The sequence below is a fragment of the Castor canadensis genome, chromosome 11, assembly GCF_047511655.1.
Source record: "Castor canadensis chromosome 11, mCasCan1.hap1v2, whole genome shotgun sequence".
Classification (NCBI taxonomy): Eukaryota; Metazoa; Chordata; class Mammalia; order Rodentia; family Castoridae; genus Castor; species Castor canadensis.
Window position 1 is genome coordinate 69,409,698 of NC_133396.1, and position 24,466 is coordinate 69,434,163.

The window sequence follows — 24,466 nt, forward strand, 5'->3', positions numbered from 1 at the left end:
ACACCATACATCAAATGGATCTAGCTAATGTCTACAGAATATTTCATCCAACTTCTGCACAATATACATTCTTCTCGGCAGCCTATGAAACCCAATTCATGAAAGTGTTTGATGTCCCCACTGCAGAGGAGCTAATACAGAAATCTTAAAGCAACAGGGATCAATATGGGAAGGTGATCAGGAACTACTGAAAAGGTCGGGTAGAGATGAATCAATTCGGGTTGCAATACACTTGTGCATGGAAGCAATGTTAGGAATCTCTGTATAGCTAGCCTTATCTCAACTAGCAAAATGCTTTGTCTTTCTCATTATTACTTATGTATTCTCTTCAACAAAATTGGACAAAAGGGCAGAACAGGTTCTGCCTGGAAGCGAGGGAGGGGAGATAGAGGGGTGGGGGGAGAAATGGCCCAAACATGTATGCACATGTGAACAAATGAATTTTTAAAAAATAATGAATTTTAAAAACCAGAAATTGTGGGATCCCATGACCATCTTTCCCTTTCTCCATAGTGTCTTCAGTGGTTACTTTTCATGTAGTGCACATTAGCAGCCCTTTTATCTACAATGAGTGCATTGGATATCCTGTTCAGTCTCTGCCCAGTCCACAAACAACAAAATACCCTCTAATATGATCTTCCTGAAGGCTGGTTATTTTGTCTTTCACATTTAGACCTATAATCATCCTAGAAAGAGGTTTTATGTTGAGATCACATGTGATTATCTTTGCTGTATGAATATCAATTTATTTAAAGGGCCTACCACATAGCCTTGCAGTAGCACCTTTGTCATTAACTACCTACCTAAATAGTTGATAATCTGTCACAGGGCTCTGTTTTATGCCACTACATATTCCTGTATCCTTGTACAGATGTTAGTATACTTAACTTCTGCTGCTTATGTTAAGTCTTGAAACTGAATAGTAACTCCACATTTTTAAGAATTACATTGCTTATTCTAGGACTTTCCAATATACATTTTGGAGTTGACTTGTCATATTCCACTAAAGCACACACACACAAATACATGCACACACAGGACATCAATTAGAACTGCACTAAATCCATCAGCTTGGAGAGAGATGAGATAAGAGCTTCAAAACCATAAATGGTCATTGTTCATATATTTAAGTCATTTCTACTTTCTCTCATTGAATTTGATAGGTTTCTGGATACAGGCCGTGTCTTTGTTTTTTCGGGTTTTTGTTCATTTGTTTGTTTTGTTGCAAGGAGGGTTCAATGGTGGGCCTTGTGCTTGCTATGCAGGCATTCTACCACTTGATCCACACCCTTGTCTTCAGGTACTTTTCAAATACCATACCGTCTTCCATTTTTCACCCCAGCCTGGATCAAGACCCCACTTAGCTAAGACCAAGCTTTTATTGGCCTCACTAACTTTCCCCCCTCGATGGTCTTGAACCACAATCCTCCTGATCCCCATCTCCAGAGTAGCTGACATTACACGTTAGTCAAAGCACCAGTCTTTTACATACTGATTTTGAGCTCAGTAACCAGGGACAATTTATTCTAGTAACTGTAAATTTGACATTTTATCTGTAAACTTATCTATTTTTGTGTTACTGGGTTTTGAACTCAGGGCCTCATCTTTCTGGACAAGTACTCTACCACTTGAGCCACTCTGACAGCTTTATCTGTAAATTTGTTTGAAATTTTTACATATATAATGTCACCATAAATAATAGCAGTTTTATTTCTTTGACTTATTTATCTTCTAAGCTGGATAGAAATAATTATGAAGCAGAAAATGGGCTGGTGATATAATGACATTGTTTCTCATTCCCAAGCTTAAAAGGACAAATCCATATAAACAGTATTTGCTATCAGTTTTTTTTATCAGATTAAACAAGTTTCCTAAGCATGTCTGTCATGAGTGGAAGATGTATCAAATACTTTTCTGATTACCTTTTCAGTCCCCTATATTCTGTTAATACAGAAAATCATATAGAGTTCATTTTAAATATTAAGCCTGCCTTTCTTTCCTGGAATTTACCCAACTAGGTTGATAGATTTTCAATGTAAAACCAACCTTGCATTCCTTTTTACACATTACTGGATTGAATTTGCAGATGTCTTATTAAAGATGGTTTTACTTTTGTTCATCAGGTATACAATCTATGGTTTTATACTGATTGTTTCTGGTTCTAATACCAGATAAATTGGGGTTCATAAAATATGTTGAACAATGTTTGCTACTTTTGTATTTTCTGAAACAAAATACATATGATTAGTAATATTTCTTTAAATATTTGGTATAAGTCACTAATGAAGCCATTTAGTCCCAGAGTTCTCTTTGTTTAGTTAATAATCTTTTCTATTTATGATTAATAAAAAAAAATTCTGGAGATGGAGGGCTGAAAACTAAAAGAGAATGTATGCAAACAATTCTTGTCCCCCAAGAGGGATCAAAAATTTATAAGCTCAAGAGAGCAAAAAAAGTCCTTATTGCCATGATATAGGGTTTTGTGTATTTTTAGCCTTCTCAGTGAGACTATATTATTTATAATTAAGGCTAAAAGCACTATATGGTCATTAGGGCTGTCAACTAATGGAATAATAAAATAATTAAAATTTCTTCATCTCTGACTTTCTAGTATCATAAGAAAAGACTGCCATCAACTACATAAAGCAAGTAACATCAAATCCCAAAATTAAGGGGAACACAACAAAGCATCTGGCTATAGAGTGAAATCATTTTTATCATGACTTTTCTCAACTCATTCTTTCCTTGGTGTTGGAGATTAAACTCAGGGCCACACACATGATAAGCACACATTCTACCAATGAGCTATATGCCCAGCCTCAAATACTTGGGTTGCCTCCAAATGAGAGTGTGCAAATATTAAGTAGTTGTTGAACAGTATACTGCAATAGCAACTAAACCTACAGAGCTGGGAACAGTGTGACAAGAGTTTCTAATTATATTTATAGAGGATTTAATTGGTTAAACTATGATTACTGTTAATCTAACAACTTGAAAAATCAGCTGGAAATAAAAGATAGCATGAGTTCTCTTGCCAGGTATCACCACCATAGCGTTTGGTTGGAAGGTGGTGATATTCATGAAGGAAGATTAAGAATTAGGGCACCAGTGTTGTATGAAAGAAAAGAAGGTTAGCACTCCCCTTGACAAGGATAGAAGAGGCCCTCAGGCCTGACAACACGCATACAGTTAAGGCATTGCCACCTACATCGTGGCATCTAACCACTGTTTGTTGAAACAGAAAGGGAAGGAAAACAGCCTAACACATTTTATGAAGCCAGTATTATACTTATCCTAAAACCTGGCAAAGACATCTCCAAAAAGAACTATAGGCCAACCTCCTTAATGAACATTGATGCAAAAATCCTCAGTAAAATAATGGCAAACCAAATTCAACAACACATCAAAAAGATCATTCACCACGACCAAGTTGGCTTCATCCCAGGAATGCAGGGGTGGTTCAACACAAAAATCAATAAATGTAATAAACCACATTAACAGAAGCAAAGACAAAAACCACTTGATCATCTCAATAGATGCAAAAAAGCCTTTGATAAGATCCAACATCATTTCATGACAAAAGCTCTAAGAAAACTAGGAATAGAAAGAAAGTACCTCAACATTATAAAAGCTATGTATCACAAACCTACAGCCAGCATTATACTTAACAGAGAAAAACTGAGACCATTCCCTCTAAAATCAGGAAGGAGACAAGGATGCTCACTATCTCCACTCCTATTCAACATAGTACTGGAATTCCTAGCCAGAGCAATTAGGCAAGAAGAAGGAATAAAAGGAATACAAATGGGTAAAGAAACTGTCAAAATATCCCTATTTGCAGACGATAAGATCCTATACCTTAAAGACCCAAAAAACTCTACTCAAAAGCTCCTAGACGCCATCAACAGCTATAGCAAGGTAGCAGGATATAAAATCAACATAGAAAAATCATTAACATGTCTATACACTACTAATGAACAAACTAAAAAGAATATATGAAAACAATTCCATTTACAATAGCTTCAAAAAAAAAATCAAATACCTGGTGTAAACTTAACAAAGGATGTGAATGACCTCTACAAGGAAAACTATAAACTTCTGAAGAAAGAGATTGAGGAAGACTATAGAAAGTGGAGAGATCTCCCATGCTCATGGATTGGTAGAATCAAAATAGTAAAAATGTTTATACTCCCAAAAGCAATCTACATGTTTAATGCAATTCCCATCAAAATCCCAATGACATTCATCAAAGAGATTGAAAAATCTACCACTAAATCTATATGAAAATACAAGAGGCCACGAATAGCCAAGGCAATACTCAGTCAAAAGAACAACACTGGAGGTATCACAATACCCGACTTCAAACTATATTACAAAGCAATAGCGATAAAAACTGCATGGTACAGGTACAAAAACAGACATGAAGACCAGTGGAACAGAGTAGAGGACCCAGATATGAAGCAACACAAGTAAGACCAACTTATCTTTGACAAAGGTGCTAAAAATATACAATGGAGAAAAGACAGCCTCTTCAACAAAAACTGCTGGGAAAACTGGTTAGCAGTCTGCAAAAACTGAAACTAGATCCATGTATATCACCCTATACCAGTATTAACTCAAAATGGATCAAGGATCTTAATATCAGACCCCAAATTCTAAAGGTGTTACAGCAAAGAGTAGGAAATACTTTGGAACAAATAGGTATAGGCAAAGACTTTCTCAGTGGAACCCCAGCACCTCAGCAACTAAGAGATAGCACAGATAAATGGAACTTCATAAAACTAAAAAGCTGCTCAACAAAAGAAATGGTCTCTAAGCTGAAGAGACCACCCACAGAGTGGGAGAAAATATTTCCCAGCTACACATCAGACAAAGGACTGATAACCAGAATATACAGGGAACTCAAAAAACTAAATTCTCCCAAAATTAATGAACCAATAAAGAAATAGGAAAGTGAACTAAACAGAATTTTCTCAAAAGAAGAAATTCAAATGGTGAAAAAATGCTCACCATCTCTAGCAATAAAGGAAATGCAGATCAAAACCACACTAAAATTCCACCTTACCCCTGCTAGAATAGCCATCATTAACAACACCACTAACAACAGGTGTTGGCGAGGATTCGGGGAAAAAGGAACCCTCTTACACTGTTGGTGGGAATGTAAACTAGTACAACCATTCTGGAAAAAATTTTGGAGCCTTCTTAAAAAGCTAAACATTGATCTACCATTTGATCCAGTAATACCACTCTTGGGGATATACCCAAAAGACTGTGACACAGGTTACTCCAGAGGCAGCTGCACACCCATGTTTATTGCGGCACTATTCACAATAGCCAAGTTATGGAAATAGACAAGATGCCCCACTACTGACAAATGGATCAAGAAAATGTGGTATCTATACACAATGGAATTCTACGCAGCCATGAAGAAGAACGAAATGTTATCATTCACTGGTAAATGGATGGAATTGAAGAACATCATTCTGAGTGAGGCTAGCCTGGCCCAAAAGACCAAAAGTCATATATTCTCCCTCATATGTGGACATGAGATCAAGGGCAAACACAACAAGGTGATTGAACTTTGATCACAAGATAAAAGCAAGAGCACACAAGGGAGGTATGAGGATAGGTAAGACACCTAAAACATTAGTTAGCATTTGTTGCCCTCAATGCAGAGAAACTAAAGCAGATACCTTAAAAGAAACTGAGGCCAATAGGAGAAGGGGACCAGGAACTAGAGAAAAGGTTAGATCAAGAAGAATTAACCTAGAAGGTAACACACACGCACAGGAAATTAATGTGAGTCAACTCCCTGTATAGCTATCCTTATCTCAACCAGCAAAAACCCTGTTCCTTCCTATTATTGCTTATACTTTCTCTACAACAAAATTAGAAATAAGGGCAATATACTTTCTGCCGGGTACTGAGGGGGTGGTGGGGAGAAGGAGGGGGTGAGGTGGGTGGTAAGGGAGAGGTTGGGGGCAGGGGGGAGAAATAACCCAAGCATGTATGCACATATGAATAATAAATAAATAAATAAATAAATAAGCGACAGAGGCCAATAGGAGAAGGGGACCAGGAACTAGAGAAAAGGTTAGTTCGAGAAGAATTAACTTAGATGGTAACACACATGCACAGGAAATCAATGCGAGTCATGTCCCTCTATAGCTATTCTTATCTCAACTAGCAAAAACCCTTGGTCCTTCCTATTATTGCTTACACTTGCTCTTCAACAAAATTAGACATAAGGACAAAATATTTTCTGCCTGGTAGCCAGGAGGTGTGGGGGAGAGGGAGGAGGTGGGGGGTAAGGAGGGGGTGGGGGGAAGGGGAGAAAAATGACCTAAACATTGTATGAACATATAAATAAAAGAAAAAAAAAAGAATTAGGGCACCAAAGAATGCACAGCACATGTAATATTCAACACACAAACATGGTGTTAATAAATTCAGTTCTTAGAGATGTTACATTTAACTTGAAACACTTAGATTAGCAAAATTGAAGCAGACATTTTATCACCTAGAGATTTTATAAGAATGTAAACAAAACAGTCTTCTTTAGGGGCTCAGAACAAAGTTAATTTTTAACTAATCCCACACAGGCTATAGAATGGGCAGATGAGTCAGTAACACACTCACAAGAGGGCCCAGTAAGTACCTGGATACAGTCTTTTAATAGGAGGATCAAAGATGCGCATGGAGGAAGATGAGTTATATGATTTCTTTAAAAAGCATTTCACCTTTAGACGTTCATTTGCATTAAATTTGACATCTGAATTGTTGGTTGACCTTTGTGAAGAAAAAAAAAGTTATTCAAGTCTAAATGTCCTTTTTCTAATCACACATTAGGAAGAAAATATATAAAACCAGGTTGTGGCATTGATAACAAATCATACTACTTCAATAATGCCCTGAGCATCCCCCAGGAAGGCCAGCTGACTGACCCAAGGTCAGAGCAAATCCAGAAAAACAAAGCAAGGTTTTCCTACATCCAATTAAGCATTTAGGCTCTCCTATAATACACACAGTTTATACTCAGAAATCTTGAAAAATAATGTTTTCAGAAAACAAATTTAACCTTAATTTAACATGAATTCCACCTGTTGAATCTTGAATCTCAGCGGCTACTTGCTAGCATTATCCAGCTGAAGGAAATAAAACAAATGAGGATGGCAGGCTCTAGTGGCAAAGAGATGCTACAGTTTCATGTTTTAAAGCCTGGAATTCCTAGTGTTAATCCTGAACAAGTTAATCTCTCTAAATCTCCAAGCCTCAACTGTCCCTAGGCAAAATGGGACTATTATGAGATAAATTCTGCAAACCAGGCAGAGTTATGCAAACTATGCTGCTATATATGGCATTTATTAAAAGATATCAACCATAGTTATCAGTAATCATAGTCATTTACTAGTTTCACCTTCAACTAACCCAGACACAAAGTGTGGGAGTTTTCTATTGCAATACGTCTGAAAAAAGTGAAAATAAATCAATATTGCCATACCAGTAAGCTATTATTACTCAGTGACTGGCATTTCAAGGAAATCATTGAACTAATTCAACCAAGACTAAGAAAGCATGGGATTTTTTTTGTTTTGCTTTTTTCATCTGGAGATACTCAGGGCCTTATGCTTGCTAGGCAGGCACTCTACCTTTTGACCCACACCATCAGCCCGTTTTTGCTTTAGTTATTTTTCAGACAGGATCTCTCCTTTGTGACTAGGGCTGGCCTCAGACTGTGATCCACCCTTCTGTGGCCTCTCATGTAGCTGTGACCACAAGTGTGTGTCACCATGCAAAGTTTATTAAGATGGAGTTTTGCTAACTTTTTTGATGAGCCTTGCCATCCTTCCAATCTCCACCTCTTGAGCAGCTTTGATTAAAGGTGTGAACACTATGCTCAGCAAAGGCATGGTTTTAATAAAGCCACATAATCCCACGGACTTCCTACTCCACACAAATACTTCATGTCTTGGGAGGAAAATGTGAGCAACTACTTTATGCTGATAAACTGGGTCATGCTATAGTTGGTTGCAAGCATTTCTGAAGCTTAAAAAATGGTCATTCTCACTATAAAGGAACAATACGTTGTCTAATTAAATAATATAATCTTTATATTCATGTTTCAGATTTCGACACATATACCAAAGGCAAATGAACTTTAAAAATAATAATTCTTTTGTCACCACTCTTCCTAAAGCTTTCAAAAGTCTACATAGGTATTAAAGTAAATCTTTTTTGTTTGTTTGCAGATTTTATATTTCTTCTTATCTTTCCTGTGCATTATTACTTAGGTGATTAATGATTGCTTGTAACTATTAATCTAACATATATCATGGCCTCAGTGATCCTACAGGTGGTCAAATTCCATCTTCCTGGACAAAATATGTTGCTTTATCTTTTCTGGTTACAAGTCCTGAGAGACAGTTTACATGTCACATGAGCCTCCCACCACAAAGGTAAATCATGTCTCTTACCAACCCAGGGCCAACCAGGATCTCCAGCCTGTGGCTGTGGTCTGACCTAACTCAGCTGTTGGAAGTAGTGATGGAATAAAACCAAAAGTCCCCATAGGAAGCAGGTTCACAGCTGTTTCTTCAGAGTCCAATGACAGCCAGCCCTCCCATTCTCTTGCTGGGCCCAGTTTCCTAACTCAGCAGCATCTCCTCTGCTCTTCCTCTGGAGGAAGGGTGGGTTTTAAGGAAACTCCTTTTCAGATGCTCGCATCTTGTGAGCAGGTAATCAATAAAGTTTAAGTATACTAAAATAAATCTTTGCAAGTTACAAATGGCTTGAAAATAATTTTTAACCTACTTCAACATTTTCCTTCTCATAAGACTCTTTTCAGCTACATACATTTATAAAAGTCTCAAATGTTAGCCACTATTTAAAAACCTGAGGCATCAACTTGAATTTGAAACACCAGTGCCCAGATGATCAGCTTTACTGTATGATGTAGCCAAGGAGTTCTCTTATGCAACAAGTTGAAAACTGTTCATCAAAAAATTTCAGAGTATATTAAAAATTCTTAATAAAGTATTACCTATTCAGTCTTCCAAACTAAAGACTGTGATCTCTGATAATCCTACGCTTCCTAAGTTCTATAGAAAGCAAGATATAGCTCTACAATTCTCTTCTCACTCATCTCAATCATTATGGGCTCTCAGACCAAGTTTAAAGATTTCAGTCATCTACTATATGGTCACCACAACCCTGTCGCTCCCTTCCACCATGCAATAAGAAATGCTCATCCAAACCAAAAATGAGATAATTCATTTATTGCTACTGAAAGCCTCTGAAATCTCCAATGATTCTGAGATAGAAGTGGTATAACAGGACTTAAAAAAGGGGAAAACTTTTGGTTGTAGTGTGCTTGGGTGCTAGAAAGGCTGCTGTGCTTGTTATTGAAAATGACATTTTTTTCCCTTTGCTTCTCCCTCTCCACATGCTGAAGAGCCCAAGGTTAACACTCTTTACTCAATTAACCCAGGAAGTCTATCCCTCTTATCTCTCTCTGACTACCGAGAAGTAAACCTCTGTCAACCAAGACATTCAGCTTCAGAGATTTGGTGCCAGTAACCCAGGAGATAAAAGCCAAAGTTTTTGGACATGTATTTTGTCACATACTCAAACTGAGCCCTAAATTCCCCTTTAAAAAGCAGATGTGAGAAAACACAGCTTTGAGAGGTTGACTCTCCCTGTGCTCCTCCTTTTCTGACAAATAATATCTTATTCCCTTTTCCTCAAAACCCTGCTCTCATTATTTATAGATTGGCATTGAGGCCAGGGGACCAGCTTCCTGGTAACACTGAGACTGCTGGTGTGCATGTAAAGGCACTCTTAACAGGGACTATTTGCTCATCCCAGTCTCCTTCCAGCCTTTGAAACCATTGTTTCTGCCACCCACATGGCTCACCATTTCCTGAATGTGCCAGGATCTTTCAGAGTCTCATGCTTCTTAGGAAAAATTAGTTCTCCCCAAAACAACTTGCCTTCCCACCTTGGAAACTCTTACTTGACCTCCAAGTGTAGGTTCAAATGCCATCTTTCTAGAATGGGGCCTTCCCCTACTTTCCCAGGCAGAATTGATAGCATCATCTAGCCATGTTCCACAGCATTTGTGATCTTCATACCAGCATTTCCTCTGAGGAACAGTGATTCCTCTTCCACCTTGTCTGTCTCCTACTCATTCCCACTAGAATAATCTAGTTCTTCTAAGACTGGACAATGATTTACTCTTAAATAGGTAGGCCCTACACAAATACACACTCATTGAATCCCTATCATATGTTAGCTTTATCATGATCTAACAAAAAGTGCGTGAAACTCAAACTAGGCAATGTATGTCTTTAAATCATAGTTCCATCTTCTTCTAGAAACTTAGCTGTGCAACCTTGGGTTTTTTGCCTATAAGACAGTAATGACTACAACTAGCTCAATGAGATGTTATATGAATTTTGCCTGGAAAAGTCTTCAGATGAATATGACAATAAAATATAATGATAAAATGGCCCTGGGGATTCTGTGCTGGACATTGTACCAGCCCCTCTACGACAGAGCTAGAAAACATTAACTTCCCATCTACCAACTACCATGGCTCATGTAAGACAAGTGAGCTGATCAATGTTACATAGTAAGCATAACCCAGCTGGGGATTCTACCATATATTCTGCACATTCTCTTATATAAGTGCCTAATGTTTATGTGATCCTAACATTTTATCAAAATCCTTCTATTCTCCTCATTTTACCCATAAAAAATTAATTTTCCCAACATCATATACCTATTGTGTAAATAAGCTAGGGTTTAAATCCAAGTATCCCTAAACTTAAAACTCAATAGCCCTTTGGTCAAAATCCCATGGATACTATAAGACAGACAATAGTATGTAGGAAAAGCACCTGTGTCATGGTAATTCAAAGAACAGTAAGGTTCCCTCTGGTTAACATTATTAGGAAACCTTCCTAGAGAGAGAGAATATTAAAAATATTTGAAAAGTAAAATTGAAAATTGAAAACTTACTACATTAAAGCCAAAAACAGCATAGGAAGAGCTTTCAGAAAAGGGGGAAATCAGCAAATCAGGGAAACAGAATGTGGGGTACGAGAGGGAACCCTGAGCCTATGCACCAAGGCGAGAAGGGAAAGTAAAAAGGGAGAAGCCAAGAGCATGGACTGTAGTTGAGGTATGAGTTAAATTAGGTAGAAACTGGGAACTGTGGCATACCTCTGTGGTCCCAGCTACTGTGGGTGCTGACATGAAGGGGTTTGAAGGCCAGGTGCAGTAGCTCAAGCCTTAGTCCTAGCTACTCGGGAGACAGCGATCAGGAGGATTGTGGTTTGAGGCCAGCCTGGGGAAAAGTTCAAGAGACTCCATCTCAACCAATGTCTGGACGTGGTGGTAAGCTCTGTCATCCCAGCTGCTTGGGAAGCATAAATAGAAGGATCACAGGTCAGGTTGGCTGCGGCAATGAAGCTAGACCCTACCCCAAAAATAGGGCTGGCAGAGAGGCTCAAGTGGTAGAATGCCTGTCTAGCAAGTGCCAGGTCCCAAGTTCAGCCACCAATACTGTCAAAAAGCCAACCAGGCCAAAAAAAAAAAAAAAAAAAAACAGAGAGAGACGGCGTGAGCAGCACAGAGTCCCTGTATCTTAAAAAAAAAAAAAGAAAAGAAAAAAATTAGGTTGTGTTACTGTCTTCAAATGCTTTTGTCTCATCCTTTCTATAACTGTGGCACTGCTATGACCAAGGTAGAGACAGATTTAGAATCTCTCTCCCCAGTCTAGGACAAAATCTGAAGAGGCCTCAGTGAAGTTTAAGAATTAAAGTGAGATAAATCAGACCTGGTAACTATAAACATGAATCACAATGAGTAGGAAAACAAGGGAGGCAAGAGGCCTAAAGCCTCCCAGGACTCCAGAGCAGTCTCTGCTGCTGAGGACACAGGTGAGTGGTCACCATGCCATCAGGGTAGATGGCAAGGTTTTGAGCCTGGGACAGAGCAGACATTAATGCTGGCATTATTGCTCCAAGAAGGCAGAATCATTTGATGTCATTTTATAAAAGATCCTGACTTCAGATATGCTGAGTTTAGGAAGCTCTGACACCTAGAGGTAGAAATTGTGAGCAGGCAGGTAATGCACAAAGGGAGGAACTCATAGAAGTGAAGGAGGTGGGGACTGCATGCAGGTCACTATGTATGCACATATGTTTATGGAAGGACAAAAGAAACAGGAGAGAAAGGGCAGAGAAACCTGAGGACTTTACATTGTAAAGCATCTTCATCTTAGCAGCAAGAAAAAGGAGCTAAAAATGGTGCTTTGCAGCAAGCCAGGTAAAGAGGACTTTGCAGGAAGCACTGGTTAACTGCCTCAAATCCTGCCAGAAGTAAAGTTAATTCTCAAAACTCAGGGAACATACATATCTTTTCAGAAATATCTTAAATACATTAATGGGATTGGACATTAGATAATAAGGGACCAAAGTGTGGTAGAAAATCAGAAATAACTTCTGCAGGAATTTTTAAAGAAGTTCGTGTAGGAGGAAGTTGAGAAAACTCAAGTAAGATTGTAAAGGTCACAGTAACATCAGAGAGAGAATCCCAGCTCAGAGATAGCAGGCTGAGTGGCTATTGAAAAGATACTGTTAGGTCCCAACTTGTGAGGCTGGTGCATGGGGTGTGATAGATTAATTGGGGCAGAAGCAAAGTTTTGTTCACTTTTCAAGTGAGGAAAGAGGCCAAATTATAAGAGCCCAGAATGAGGCTAAATCTCTCCATTTTTAAGTCCCTACCTCCAACAATGCAGCACCTTTAGCAGTGAAATTTCACCAGGTCAATCCGTGTATATACTGTAGGGACCCTACCTGTCTCTTCACACGTTTACTTCCAAATCCTCTCATCAACTCCTCAGAAGATATCATTTCTGCCCTGACATGGGGGACAAGTCTCAGAGCCACTGGTCAGTCCCCATTGTCCTTACCCTAGTGTGGTCAGGACTATGCACCCTGACTTCATGTGTTGGGAGTCCTCTGAACATTGAGAGTAGCACTCCAGAGGGGTCCTCTCATCCTGGAGTTGTACCCAAACTTTGGAGTCCCTCTGACTTGGTGGGATGCTCCAGCAGAGCAAGCACCCTGAATGGTCCTTTAGTGGAAGGTAGACCTCTTCTCTCCCAGTGGGATGTCTCCAGAAGATTTAGAGCACCAGAAACCCCTCCCTTGACATGGGGCAAGCCACTTCCATCCCCTCAGGCTCACCTCCGGGCTTCCACTGGGCTAAATTTGATCTCAAACATGAAGAAATGCTTAATCTTTCCCTATAATATGCCATGACTAGCTTACAAACTGCCAGATAAGAAGTCTGGCCTCAAAATGTCACTTTTAATCCTAACACCATTTCACAAGTTGATCTTTTTTGCCGAAATTCCTCTAAGTGGTCCAAGATTATTTATGTTTAGGCTTTCATTTCCCTCTCTCAGAATCAGGAACTCTAGGAGGGACATAGGTCCAATGGATCCTGTCCTGACTCTATGTATCCAAAGCAATTAAATCTCCCTCCTTAGATCCAAGATGGCGACTAGTGGGAGGAAGCAGCTAGCATGTGTTCCTTAAAGTAAAAATCTTGTTGAGATGCTGGAGCCACACCTGGCAGGAAAAACCACCAAGAAGCAGCAAAATTCTGAAACCCCTGCACCTCCAGCCCACACATATCTTCCCCATGCCACAAGATACAGAGAAACCAGGAGGGCTCCCGAGCCGCCAGTCACTGGTTCCTAACCTGCTTGGGAGATGCAGAACAACAGGTGAGCAAAAAAGCAGCACACAGTACCCCCACAACTACCCCTGGGATAAAGCAGCATAGCTCCCTGGACAGAATGACCCCCCCCAACTCTGGAAAAAGCAAAACAAAACTGAATAATAAACAAGCAACTGAAAAAAAGACAAGTAGCAAAAAGGATGGGGCTTCTTGAGCCCGGGAGAAAGGGGGAGGTGCACTTCCCCACGCGAACTGTAAATAAACTACTAAACTACCCTGCTGGATAAACGGGTGTGCCGACCTTCCCCCCCCCCGCCCCCGCAGCGAGCTTAGAGTGGAGAAGACTTGCAAAAGTGCCTAATGGGTGACACACTCCACCAGAGAGTGAGGGATGGGTAATTCCCCACATAAACTGTAAATAAACAAGCACACCAGTGAAGGCAGGTTTAGCAGGTCCCTCGCCACCACCACCACCCCCCCACACCCGGGGAGAGTTTGGAGAGGGGAAGGCTGTCAGCAGTGAACTGTAAATAAACAAGCCTGCAACTGTAAACAGGCTGGCAGGATTTCACACTGGAAAAAAGAGAAGGGATAGGCGTCCAGGAGAATGCTAAATAAATAAAGCCAGCTGGATTAGGTGAATGTGACAGCTTGAACCCTGAGAACTGCAATAAATAAAGCCTGCAGCAGCAGCCAGCTGACAGTAGGTGGCAGGTGAGCCGCAGCCTCAAACAGAGATGTCTTCAGATCCAGTTGCTGATTAAACACCAACACCAGGACAACTACTAAGACTGAAACAGCGTGGTTTCTGGACTTGAAACTTTTATTCTTTTATAGTTCTATATACCCTATTGGGGGTTTTTTGTTTTTGTTTTCTGGTTTTTTTTTTTTGTCTGTCTTTTTTCCTTTGATGAGACAACAACAGAAATACTACTCAAACACCAACAATAGGACTGGACGATGAAGGAGCAACACCAGAATTAATATTGAAACCACACTGCATTTAAACCTGAGAATTTTTTTTCTTTTGTTTTCTTCTTCTGTCACTCTAATGCCTGTTTAGCCCTCTCTTGATCAGTACACTTTTTCTCCCTATATATCTCTTTGGCTCTGTATTGTCCTTTTCTCTTTACTTTCTTTGACTTTTTTCCTCCTCTTACCCTTACAGTCTAGATATCATAATTTTTACTAATATAATACTAAATTACACACGGTACAGGGACAGTAACAGCACAAGTAAAATGATGGGAAAACGGAATAAAGATGGAAACCATTCTCCCCTCAATAATAAATTAGTACAGGAACCAGAGGGAAATGAAGAAAGCAAATACCCAGATCCAGACTCCAACAAAATGAAGATTAAACTATGCCAAAGAACCCAGTGAAGCCCACAAGAACATTCTGAAAGAAGAAATCCTGCAAGTAATCAATGAGAATTTCATAGAGATGATACTGGATTTGGTCGACCAAAATGGGCAGGAGACACTCAGAAATTCCAAGACAACAAAAATAGAAAATTTGAGAAAGCACAAGAACAAATAAAAGAAACTATAGAAGCACTGTATAAACACCAAAGTGAAACAAAGAACACGATATATAAAGAGATAAATGAACTCAGGACAAAAACAGACATAATCAAAGAGGAAGCGACTCAGGATATGGAAAACCTCAGAAAAAAGAATGAAACAGAAATGCAAAACAAAATGGAAGGCCAATCCAGCAGATTAGAACAAGCAGAAGTCAGAATCTCAGAACTCGAACATGAGATGGCAATTAAAGGAAAAACTGAAGAACTTCTAGTTAGACAACTCAAGACCTGTGAAAAGAACATGCAAGAATTAAATAACTCCATCAAAAGACCAAACCTGAGACTCATGGGAATTGAAGAAGGAGAAGAGATGCAACCAAAAGGAATGCGTAATATATTCAACAAAATAACAACAGAAAATTTCCGAAATCTAGAGAAAACTATGCCCATTCAGGTACAGGAAGCCTCCAGGACACCAAACAGAACTACCCCACAACATATTATCATTAAAACAAGTACAGAGACTACAAATAGACCACTGAAGGCTGTAAGAGAGAAAAGACAAATAACATACAAAGGTAAACCATCAAAATCACAGCAGACTTCTCAATGGAAACATTAAAAGCAAGAAGAGCACAGAGTGAAGTCATCTGGGCACTGAATGAAAATAACTTCAACCCTAGGATACTCTTCCCAGCTAAACTATCATTCAAAATAGATGGAGAAATAAAAGTCTTCCATGATAAGCAGAAACTAAAACAGTATTATGACCACAAAGCCACCACTACAAAAGATCCTGCAAGGGATTCTGCACACAGAAAGTGAAAGCCAACATAACCATGAAAGGACAGGCAGTACCAAACCACAGGAGAAGAAAAGGCAAGAAAGTAGAGAGTAACAGCAACTTACCTACACACAATCAAACCTTCAAACAACTAAAACAACTAAATAACAGGAATCACCACATACCTATCAATACTAACACTTAATGTTAACGGACTCAATTCCCCTATCAAGAGACACCTTTGACAAACTGGATTAAAAAGGAATTTCCAACAATTTCTTCCTTACAGGAGACCCATCTCACCAGCAGAAATAAGCACATGCTTAGGGTGAAAGGCTGGAAGAAGATTTAGGAAGCCAATGAGCCCTGAAAACAGGCAGGAGTAGCAATACTTATCTCAGACAAAGTAGAGTTCAAACCTACATTAATCAAACGAGATAAAGAAGGACATTCCATACAAATAAAAAGAGAAATACAACAAGGGAAATAACAATTATCAACCTATATGCACCCAACGTCAATGAACACAATTTCATCAAATATACTCTGAAGGACCTAAAAGCATATATTAACTCCAACACATTGGTAGTGGGAGACTTTAATACCCCCCATCAACAACAGATAGGTCATCCAAACACAAAATCAATAAAGAAATCCTAGATCTAAAACATACCATAGAGCAAATGGACCCTGTTGATGTCTACAGAACATGTCACCCAACTACTACACAACACACATTCTTCTCAACAGCCCATGGAACCTTCTCAAAAATTGATCATATCCTAGGGCACAAGGCAAGCCTCAGCAAATATAAGAAAATAGAAATAATACCAAGCATTCTATCTGACCACAATGCATAAAAACTAGAATTCAACAACAAAAATAATAACAAAAAACGTGCAAGCAGCTGGAAACTGAACAACACATTGCTCAATAACCAATGCGTCATTGATGAAATAAAAGAGGAAATCAAAAGGTTCCTGAAGTCAATGAAAATGAAAACACAACCTACCGGAACCTATGGGACACAGGAAAGGCAGTTCTGAGACGAAAATTTATAGCCATGAGTGCATATATTAAAAAGACTGAACGATCTCAAATCAATGACCTAATGATACATCTCAAACTCCTAGAAAAACAAGAACAAGCAAATGCCAAAACAAACAGAAGGAGAGAAATAATAAAAATAAGTGCTGAAATCAATATAATAGAAACAAAAAGAACATACAAAGAATTAATAAAACAAAAAGCTTGTTCTTTGAAAAAGTAAACAAGATTGACAGACCCCTGACAAACCTGACTAAAATGAGGAGAGAAAAAACCCAAATCAGTCAAATCAGGAATGCAAAAGGGGAGATAACAACAAACACCAAGGAAATCACCAGAGACTACTTTCAGAACCTATATTCTAATAAATTTGAAAATTTTGAAGAAACGGACAGATATCTAGACAAATATGATCATCCCAAAGTAAACCAAGAAGACATTAATTACATGAATAGATCTATAACACAAAATGAAATTGAAGCAGCAATAAAGAGTCTCCCAAAAAAGAAAAGTCCAGGACCTGATAGATTCTCTGCTGAATTCCATCAGACCCTTTAAAGAAGAACTAATACCAACCCTCCTTAAACTGTTCCATGAAATAGAAAGGGAAGGAAAACTGCCACATTTTATGAAGCCAGTATTATACTTATCCCAAAACCAGGTAAAGACAACTCCAAAAAGGAGAACTATAGGCCAAATATCCCTAATGAACATTGCTCTAAAAATACTCAATAAAATAATGGCAAACCGAATTCAACAACACGTCAAAAAGATCATTCACCAAGACCAAGTTGGCTTCATCCCAGGAATGCAGGGGTGGTTCAACATATGAAAATCAAAAAACGTAATAAACCACATTAACAGAAGCAAAGACAAAACCCACTTGATCATCTCAGTAGATGCAGAAAAAGCCTTTGATAAGATCCAACACCACTTCATGATAAAAGCTCTAAGAAAACAAGGAATAGAAGGAAACTACCTCAACATTATAAAAGCTATATATGACAAACCTACAGCCAGCATTATACTTAATAGTGAAAAACTGAAACTATTCCCTGTAAAGTCAGGAACAAGACAAGGATGCCCACTATCCCCAATCCTATTCAACACAGTACTGGAATTTCTAGCCAGAGCAATTGGGCAAGAAGAAGAAATAAAAGGAATACAAGTAGGTAAAGAAACTGTCAAAATATCCCTATTTGCAGACGATATGATCCTATACCTTAAAGACCCAAAAATTTCTACCCAAAAATTCCTAGACACCAACAGCTATAGTAAGGCAGCAAGATATAAAATCAACATAGAAAAATCATTAGCTTTTCTATACACTAATAATGAACAAACTGAGAAAGAATATATGAAAACAATTCCATTTACAATAGCCTCAAAAAAAATCAAATACCTAGGAGTAAATTTAACAAAGGATGTGAATGACCTCTACAAGGAAAACTATAAACCCCTGAAGAAAGAGATTGAGGAAGACTATAGAAGGAGGAAAAAACTCCCATCCTCATGCACTGGTAGAATCAACATAGTAAAAATGTCTATACTAACAAAAGCAATCTATATGTTCAATGCAATTCCCATCAAAATCCCAATGACACTCATCAAGGAGATTGAAGAATCTACCCTAAAATTCATTTGGAAACACAAGAGACCATAAATAGCCAAGGCAATACTTAGCAAAAAGAGCAATGCTGGAGGTATCACAATATCTGACTTCAAACTATATTACAAAGCAATAGCAATAAAAACAGCATGGTACTGGCACAAAACAGACATGAAGACCAGAGGAACAGAATAGAGGACCTGGATATGAATCTACACAACTATACCCAACTTATTTTTGACAAAGGTGCTAAAAACAAACGATGGAGAAAAGACAGCCTCTTCAACAAAAACTATTGGGAAAACTGGTTAGCAGTCTGCAAAAAACTGAAACTACATCCATGTTTATCACCCTGTACTAGTATTAACTCAAAATGGACCAAGGACCATAATATCAGACCCCAAATTATTAAGTTGGTACAGGAAAGAGTAGGAAATACCTTGTAAGTAATAGGTACAAGCAAGGACTTCCTCAATGGAACCCCAGCAGCACAGCAACTAAGAGAAAATATAGACAAATGGGACTTCATAAAACTAAACAGCTTCTGCTCAACAAAAGAAATGTTCTCTAAACTGAGAAGACCATCCACAGAATGGGAGAAAATATTTGCCAGCTACACATCAGACAAAGCACTGATAGCCAGAATATACAAGGAACTCAAAAAACTAAACTCTCCGAAAATTAATGAACCAATAAAGAAATGGGAACGTGAACTAAACAGAACTTTCTCAAAAGAAGAAATTCAAATGGCAAAAAAACACATGAAAAAATGTTCACCATCTCTGGCCATAAAGGAAATGCAACTCAAAACCACACTAAAATTTCACCTCACCCCTGTTAGAATAGCCATCATTAGCAACACCACTAACAACAGGTGTTGGCAAGGATGTGGGGAAAAAGGAACCCTTTTACACTGCTAATGGGAATGCAAACTAGTGCAACCACTCTGGAAAAAAATTTGGAGGCTTCTTAAAAATCTAAACATTGATCTACCATATGATCCAGCAATCCCATACCTGGGGAGATACCCAAAAGAATGTGACTTCGATTATTCCAGAGGCACTTGCACACCCATGTTTATTGCAGCACTATTCACAATAGCCAAGTTATGGAAACAGCCAAGATGCCCCATTACTGACGAATGGATTAAGAAAATGTGGTATTTATACACAATGGAATTTTACTCAGCCATGAAGAAAAATGAAATCTTATCATTTGCAAGTAAATGGATGGAATCGGAGAACATCATTCTGAGCAAGGTTAGCCAGGCTCAGAAGACCAAAAATCGTATGTTCTCCCTCATATTCAGACTTTGGATCAAGGGCAAACACAACAAGAAGACTGGACTTTGATCACATGATAAAGCGAGAACACACAAGGGAGATATGAGGATAGGTAAGACACCCAAAAAACCAGATAGCATTTGTTGCTCTCAATGCAGAGAAACTAATACAGAAACATTAAAGTGACAGAGGCCAATAGGAGAAGGGGATCAGGAACTAGAGAAAAGGTTAATTTGAGAAAAATCAATTTAGAAAGTAACACTTAAATACAGGAAAGCAATGAGTGGAATCTTACACTATAGCTATCCTTAGCTCAAACAGCAAAAACTTATTCTACTTATTTATATATTTAATCTCTCTTCAACAAACTTAGAGATAAGGGCAGAAGACTTTCGGCTCAGAGGTGGGGGTTGACGGGGAGAGGAAAGGGGGAGGGGAGAGGGAAAGGGTGGAGGGAGGGGGGAGAGATGATTGTATGGTCATATGAATAAAAGAAATTTTTAAAAATCTCCCTCCTTTTTTATTTTTATTATTCATTTATTCACATGTGGATACATTGTTTGGGTCATTTCTCCCTCCTTCCCCCCTCCACCATCTTCTCCCCTCCTCCCCCCTCCCTTCCAGGCAGAACCTTCACTCCTTGTTTTCTTTCCTTTGAAAGTCTGCCAATCTAACTTTGCTGCTCCATCCTCTGCCCTGAAGGAAAGCCTTTTACTTTCTTCAGACTTTCCTTCCTTTTTGCACTGTGGTTAAAGTCCAGGCATATTCAGGAGTCTTATCTTGTCTCCAGAGGCTGTCAGGAATTAAAACAAACTTCCCTAGATTTGGAAAGCACCTTAAATTGGTTCCACCACCTTTGGCCTCAGGGATCACAAACAAAAGAAGAAAATTTCCCATTTGTTATCTGTTCTGTGCTTGTATGTTTCTAACAAGCCTTAAAATTCCATCTGAAAGCCTTTTGGAAAAACCTGTGGTTCCAGACTCCGTGGGAGGGGGGCAGGGAAATGCTGCCATGTGGCAGAGGCCACCAACTCCATAGTGGTCATCTTTGCCATAATGGTACTAGACAAGCAGCCATGAACTCTGTACCACTTGGTTACCCACTATGGAGGACTGTTAATTAATATATGGCTAGAACATCTGAGAGTACTCTAAACTAATATGCTTGCTTACATGTGTTATTATAAATAAATAAAATGTATTATACATAAGATATATAAAACCTGTTATCTCAAAGAAAATCCGTTATCTTATCTCAACTAGGTCTAACTAAAATGTAGTTATTCAGGAATTAACTATCAGACTCCAGACTGAGAGAAAAAGTTGGTCATTTTCAAACTCAAGCGGCTGTTTTGTCTGCCTAAATGAGATCTAGTAAAGGAGATTTTATCTTATTGAAAAAAAAACCCATTTTGTCTAATTTCAAATTCTTATAAAAATTATTTCAAAACATAAAATTTTTAAAAATCAACAAATACATCTGTAAATTGTTAAATTTGTTTTTCAGTACTATACCACAGCTATTCTATGTCTTTTGACATTTTAGTTTTGACATTTCTGGAACATTTAAAACCAAACACTTGGATATCACCCGAAACCTTGCAGTTAGAGAGCAGAGAATACTCTGCAAACAATAGGTATAGGTAAGAACTTCCTCAGTAGAACTCCAGCAGCCCAACAACTAAGAGAAAGGATGGACAAATGGGACTACATGAAGTTAAAAAGTTCTGCACAACAAAAGAAATGGTCTCTAAATTAAAGAGACCACCCACAAAGTGGGAGAAAATATTTGCTAGCTATACATCAAAGAACTTATAACCAGAATATACAGGGAGTTCAAAAAACTAAACTCCCCAAAAATTTATGAACCAATAAAGAAGTGGGCAACTGAATTAAACAGAACTTTATCAAAGAAGAAATCCAAATGGCCAAAAAACACATGAAAAAATGCTCACCATACCTGACCATAAAGGAAATGCAAATCAAAACCACACTAAGATTTCACCTCACTCCTGTTAGAATAGCCATCATCAGAAACACCAACAACAGGTGTTGGCGAGGATGGGGGAAGGGGGCAGAACCTTCATACACTGCTGGTGGGAATGCAAGCTAGTACAACCACTTTGGAAAACAATATGGAGGCTTCTTAAAACACTAAACATAGATCTACCATATGATCCAGCAATCCCACTCCTAGGGATATACCGGAAGGACTGAGACTCAGGTTACTCCAGAGGCACCTGCACCCCCATGTTTATTGCAGCATTATTCACAATAGCCAAGCCATGAAAACAGCCAAGATGTCCCACTATCAATGAATGGATTAAGAAAATGTGATATTTATTCACAATGGAATTTTATACTCAGACACAAAGAAGAGTGAAATTTTGTCATTCACAAGTAAATGGATGGAACTGAAGAACATCATCTTAAGTGAAGTAGCCAGGCTCAGAAGGCTAAAAATCACATGTTCTCCCTCATATGCAGATTATAGACCCAAAACAAATGCAGTAATATTATTGGACATGGATCACACACTAAGGGAAGTACATATACATGAGGAAAAGGGAAAGGGAAGGAAACCTAAAACTTGAATGTAGTTGATGTGCTCACTGTAGAGGGATGAACAAAGTAATCTTAAACTGGCAGAGGCCACTATGGAAAGGGGACCAGGAAGTAGTGAAGAGGTCTGGCAGAGATGATCCAATGTGGGTTGCAATACACAAGTGCATGGAAGCAACACTAGGAATCTCTCTGTACAGCTATCTTTATCTCAAACTAGCAAAAATGCTGTGTCTGTCTTGTTATCTCCTATGTTTTCTCTTCAACAAAAGAAGAGAACAAGAGGACGGAATAGGTTCTGCCCAGAAGTGGAGGTGGTGGAGGTGGCCCAAACAATGTATACACATGTAAGTAAGTGTAAAAATGATAAACGAAAGAAAAAATTAAAATCAAAGTGACTCTAGCAAGTGCTTATCTGTCAAACAAGTCAGCTTTTTAAATAGTTATGTTGGGTTTTGTTTTGTATTTTTCTTGTAAATGTGTGGCTGTTTTCTGTTTTCATCCTGCAGAAGTAAAGCTTCTAACAACAATAAACATTCTCTTTGCGATACTAGGATGTCAGCTATAAAACAGACAAAATTAAACCTAATGGATTCCAAATAAGACCAGCCTGAAAGCCACTTCTTCCAAACCTCTTTGTAGATAAATTCGGTCAGAAAGGATCTTAATGGCACCGACTTCCACGTGACCTGCCTGTCACTCCTCTCCAATGTGGAACCAGACCAGACCACCTGGGACATCCTATCCAGGCAATAGGAAAAGACCTACTTGGACAAAGTTTTTCCCAGCATTGAGGGACCATTCAGAGAAAATAGTTCAGAGGGAACTTTTGAGATGAAGGGGAAAGTTCTCAGATTCCAAATGGAATCACTTGTGCCAGACAATCCAAATCAACTAAAACAAAGAGGTTGTAAAGAAATGGTTCATAACCATAGAACCTAACTTGCAACAGGATAGAAACTAGCTTTTCTATCACCTGTTATTCCTAGAACTTCAGGAAAAATACAGATGCTCTTCCCTATGAATGGACATTTGCAACTTCTTAAAGATAGGAGAGGAATCCAAATCATGCCTCTAGTAAGATGCTTCAAAATTCCATGACTTCTTCCTTTCTTGAGACCTCTAGTATCTATTTTAGTACTCTGCCATTAATCTTTGCTTTATTAATGCTCTAACCAGATTTGTTTCTTCTCACCTCCAGGCCGTAAAGTTATAAATGATGCTAAAACATGGGTTCCATCCTCTACTGCCTGACCCTCCAGTCAGACCCCTGGACCAGGATTCCATACAATTTTATTCCAGTATTCAATTAGAGCCTGCCATGTCCCCATAGACTGCTCCATAATCCTCTGCCAGAACAAAAATTACATACAGATGTACCTGTATACATTTATACAATCAGTCCTAGCTCAAAGCAGTTCCAAGATAAGACCTCCATCTCACTTGGTCAGAAGGGAATGTGGAAGAGGCCCCCATTGTAAGGAAACATAACAGACAAAGAAATACCAATGAACAGATGGAATGGGGGTTGGATCTAGCTCCTTGGGAGGCCCAATAGAAGAGAGATGTTCCCCTGAGTGAGAAACTCAACCCCATGATCCCAGGAGGAGACAACCAATCAATAAGGTCCACATAAGTGGAGATGGCCAATCAAAAGTGGCCTAACCTGAGATACAAAACTTACTCTAAACCCTGCCTTGGTGCATTACAGTCATTTGCACAGCCACCCACCATTCTATCCCCTTATAAATCTTTGCTTTCTCCTACTCTCCATCTCAGTAAATTCCTTTGCCAACCTGTGGCTCCCCAAAGCCATGACACTTATATGGTGGGAATATGTTATCAACAAAATGCAAGTGAGGTTCTGCTTGAGTTCAGAAAAACAGTTTCAGTAAAACAGT

General features: G+C 38.7%; 1 protein-coding gene and 1 non-coding gene across 4 annotated transcripts in view; one reads left to right on the plus strand and one right to left on the minus strand.

Annotated features, from left to right (window-relative positions):
* Positions 1-24,466, minus strand: part of Fmn2 (formin 2) — a 338,855-nt gene that overhangs the window by 267,248 nt on the left and 47,141 nt on the right. The window lies entirely within an intron of this gene.
* LOC141414544 (U6atac minor spliceosomal RNA) lies at positions 3,109-3,234 on the plus strand. Its single transcript, XR_012439560.1, has one exon. It is a non-coding gene; the product is annotated as a U6atac minor spliceosomal RNA (small nuclear RNA).